Raw genomic sequence first — 4,796 nt, forward strand, 5'->3', positions numbered from 1 at the left:
CTCTGTGCTTTTCTCACCTGCCTCCATGTGTCAGAGCTTGGAAGAATTATTTTTCTGGACCACAACTCCCAGATTCCCCAATCAGCATGCCCAGTGGTTCAGCTTGTAATCAGTTTCTTTTTGCAGTAACAGACTGTGGCAGATCTCCCCTACTAGGTTGCTCACATAGATACCAATCGGGTCCTGCCAACTCAACTTCTCCCTAAAACCTTTATAAGTCACCTTGGATTTACAATTTAGGGACCATAAGGTGGCTAAACCACTGGTCCAGCAAATGTGTTCATTTTGGGGTTTGGGCTTCTGTACATGTGACCAATTTTCTTTCAAAATCCTCAAATGATTGACACTCAGAGAGAGACATGAAACAACAGTAGCAAAAGTTTATTGAATGCAGACTGTTTTAAACATCAAGCCTGTAAATTAGTTCAATACTTATTTCAATGTGTCAAACAGTTTCTGCTTTAAACTTTCCCTGAACTCCCCGCTCAGAGATTTTAAGGCTCATATGAAAATATATCTTGTGTCTCATTTATTTTGGGTGATGGTGGTGTGGAACTAGTTGAATTAGCTGAACTAGGGGATTTAATGCATTCAAATGGCATTTACTATTTTGACTTCTTTAGTTCTTTGGTCTCTGACATCATGTAATCTTTGATCTTACATTTTAATTTTCAGTGTTTTGTTTCTCACGGAAATCTCTCTAGCAGATGTCTGCATCTAGGACATGAGACATTTTAACATCCAGGTTGGTGGATATATTTGTCCAAGGAAGAAGTGCTGTTAACATGGCAGTGTGTGAAGCAACAGAAGCTGGGAGGCAGATTGTAGGTGTGAAATCGAAGGCTTTCAATGGATGACATCCATAGTTTTCTGAAACATCAGAAATAAATTCTTCTATAACATGGTCACATAGCCTGAAAAACCCACAAAAAACTAAAGATTGTACATGTCTTGACTATAGAAGCTAACAGAATAATCAGTTTTACAGTACTGCTTGTTATGGATTGATTTACCTTGGACTTCCAACAAGCAAAATGCATTGGTCTTCATTAAGACATATTGTAGCATGTAATTAATGATGAAACGCTGAGTACTTGATTTAGAGGTGTCCTTTCATGTAGAAAAACAAGGTTGGGAAAAGACACACCAAGTGTGCCTTTAAAAGCTTAATCACTCATGTTAAGAGAGCCTGTATGATGCAGTGGTTTCACCATAGGACTATGACGCTAGAGACCAGGGTCCGAATATCTGCTCAACCATGGAAACCACTGGGTGACCTTGGACAGGTCACACTCTCTCAACATCAGAGAAGGCAAAGGCCTCTGACCAAATTATGCCAAGAAACCCCCAAGATAACTATGGGTTATTGTGGCCTTAGGGACACCTAAGTTGAAAATGACTTGCAACTATGCAACTAAGTCTTACATGAAAATCAGCTGGATGGTTAAATCGAGGCAAACTCTTCCTCCATAAGTGGAAAAAGAAGACCCTTGCAAGTAGATTTCATAGGCTGATCTCACATTTTGTAATTAAGCACATTATTTTGACTTTCATACATCAGGTATCTCATACCCTCCAGCTTTCCAAGAGTTGACAAGACAGTCCTGATTAATCCTCTGTAGTCCCACTTTCCCCCCTGCTTTGAAAATGTCTGTTTCTTTTTCCTCCTCTCACTTTTCCCTTTGTCCTCAGTTTATTAGTATTTCTAAGTGCAAAAGGAGTTTATATTCATTTAACTCAGCAGAAGGGAGAGGAGGGGCAAGTTTGTTGAAACATGCTGAGCTGCTTTTCTTCTTGGTACAGGAATCAATGCCTACTCTTTTCATGCTATTTTTACCTCTAGTACAAAATTTCCTATAAAAAAAGCAATGCTTGGGAACCCATCTACTTCATCCCCTGCCTCCCCACTTCTGCAAACAGTAAGATTTATAATTGCTTCTGTTTTGCAGCTGCTTTCTGGCTCTCTTCTTGTTCAGGCTGGCTGTAGTGTTTCTTTGTCCTTGTGTAGCTGTTGTAAGAGATCCTACTAAAATGACTTCACTCATATTTATATTAATTTCATGACCTAGCAGTCTAAATTCTCATTAATCTGGACAGCTTTTCATTTAATGGCATGCTTAGATATAATTATCTGTTACTTGTGACATCACAAAATCATTGGTTGCAAAATAAAATAGAGTTTAAATGTCAGAAAACTTCATCTGAGTGATTGGTTCACATTTTCCACTCTATACCAACTTGTTGTCCTTAATTTATGCATGTGATTCTGATGAACTTGCAAGTACTTAAAGACCAAAATTACATTTATTTCATTAAAAAGTAACATGCTTACCTACTTTTAGGCAATTTATTTCTATTTAATTAAGCAAGACAACACTTCTGGGAAATGTTATCAAATGGCTGCTACCTCTGATCTTTTTTAAACAGATGAAGTGAATTTACATGAATATACCCCCTGTACCTTTATAAAATGTAGTCCAATCTTCTCCAACAGGATGCAGTCTTCATATATTGGACTATAATCTCCATAATCCTTCACAGTTGGCAGTACTGTTTGGGGCTAACTGTCCAAAACATATTCTTGGAGACAATTAACATGGACACCTGGACACCTTGGTTTGGAAGCCTCTACTAGTGTGTTAATAACCTCTGAATTTCTTTCTGAACAGTTCAATCGAAATACAGATTTTGAATTGCTAAATAAATAAATGACATATTTGTCTGACAAATCAAATCAATGAAGTTAATTCAAGTTACAAATACATTCCTAGTGGGTTGTAATGAGGCACTTTTAGAATATAACAGGCCACAAAATTTGACTTCATTTTTCATGTTTTTGAGGGGATTTTTAAAATTTACTCTTTTTTTTCCCCATCTGGGCATAGATGTATAATGTTGTTCTGGCAAGGGCCAGTAACTGGCACTTCCATTCTGTTACTACAAATGATCTTAAGCAGACATTGTGATTATATCCATGCTGCAGACTTTACTACTTTAACTGCCATAGCTTCCTCCAATGGAGTGCTAGGATTTACAGTGAATTGCTTGGAATTCTTAGCCAGAGAGCTCTAGTGTTTTAATTCAAGGGTGTGGAGTAAAGAATTTGGAGAGTTGTAGAAATATTTGGGCCCGTTACAGATGGGCCTAAAAATGCGCGCTCCGTGCGTTCCACATGGCCGCCGCCATTATGATGTCATGACCACGCTGCCTCTATATGGGGCAGCGCTGACGTGACGTCGTCACGCCATGCCAGGGCGAATAGTGCGCCCCTTTTCCATTTGCGTCGCTGGGCGCAGCCTTCAGACAGCTGCGCCCAGCGACGCAGAGGAGAAAGAGGCCAAGCGGCCCCTTTCTCCTCCCCGCCGCCGTGGGGTGTCCTTGGGGCTTGAACCCCTTTCCAGGCTGCGGGGAAGGGGCCTTTTGCCACTTCTCCGCAGCCTGGAAAGTGGCGGATTGGGGCCGCAGCGGCTGCCGCTCTAGCCACTGAGGCCCCGATCTGGCGGGGAAAGGGGCGGGTGCAGGCCGCCACTTTTCGGCGGTCTGTAACCCGCCCTGGTATCTATGGCTCAGTACCGTGTGGCACCAACTCACTGCCAAAAAGAAGCCAATCTAAGTGGCTGGGGCCATGCAATTGCCTCTGGTTGTCTGTTTCTTCCCATCTGTACTGGGCCATAGTTTTCTAAGACTTCAGCCTTTGATAAGGAAACAAAAATATTAAATATCAAAAGAGAAAAGCTGGATTAAAAAGGAACTGGATTTTTCTGCTTCTGTTCAGAAACTATGCTGAACTGGGCAGCTCTAAAGAAGCACTCTTTCCAAACCCTAACCCTAATTGTGCATGTAAATGCTCCATTGTAGGAGTGCAATTAAAAGGGATGGAGCTGCCATACCTAAGTGGTGAGGGTGGCAATGCCCAAAAGAGAAACCATGACACCGCTCATGGAGATGAGTACAACACACACACAAAACAGACAGTCAAAAAGGGGGCATGGGGTGAAGGGGGGCATGATTGTATCCTGCCAGCATCTGCATGGGCACACCTCTACTCAGATGCCCTGTCCTGGTGAAGTGCTGCACAGTGACGGCTATCCAATGGGATGGCAGCCGCCAGGAGTTTACTCCTGCAAAGGTGCAGAGGGATGGTGGAGGAACAGTTTAAAAAAAGTACCCAGTAGCGCAGCTTGAAGCCACACCAAGTGGTCATGACATGAACACTCCAGCTGCCTTGGGAGCAGGTGGTGCAGTTGGTGGGGTTTCAATGCGGTTTCAGAAAAGGCAGCTTCAAAGCTGCTTTTTCTGCCTGTCTGTTTCATCCCTTGGTCTAAACATGCTTCCCTAAGAACTGAGACTGACTCCAAAAACAACACAAGTAGTTAAAAACAAAAGTTTACTAATGGCTTTCATCTATATTTACATAAAAGGCTATATCCTAATCTAGCTAGTGAATAGTTCAGGTAAAAAGAAATCTTTATCTCACCACCTTTACAAAGCTGAGAGAGGAGGAAGATGGAAAACATACAGTTCAGTTGAAAATCTTTGAGAGAGAATGTCAGTTAGTCCCAAAGGGGGAGTGACCTAAATCACATGGTTAGTTTGAATCAAAGAGAGAGAGAGAGAGAGAGAGAGAGAGAGAGAAAGTTTGCATGCATGAAATCCCTATCTATTTCAGCAGGGAGGAAGAGAATGCAAAAATCTTCCAATAGTGCAATATGAGCTTGTGGTAGAAATAGGAGTAATCACTTAGGCTGCTCTTCTAAGGTAAAAAAGAAAAACGCATGTTTATTGTCTCAGGAAAT

The 4,796-nt window shown here is 41.6% G+C and overlaps 1 long non-coding RNA gene across 1 annotated transcript; it reads right to left on the minus strand.

The window, feature by feature from the left end:
* Window positions 1-430: 430 nt before the first annotated feature.
* On the minus strand, window positions 431-4,529 carry LOC121924926. Its single transcript, XR_006102764.1, has 3 exons — window positions 4,481-4,529; window positions 2,462-2,696; window positions 431-870 (listed from the first exon to the last, which is right to left on the minus strand). It is a non-coding gene; the product is annotated as an uncharacterized LOC121924926 (long non-coding RNA).
* Window positions 4,530-4,796: the final 267 nt, after the last annotated feature.

Source organism: Sceloporus undulatus, chromosome 3, assembly GCF_019175285.1.
Source record: "Sceloporus undulatus isolate JIND9_A2432 ecotype Alabama chromosome 3, SceUnd_v1.1, whole genome shotgun sequence".
NCBI lineage: Eukaryota > Metazoa > Chordata > Lepidosauria > Squamata > Phrynosomatidae > Sceloporus > Sceloporus undulatus.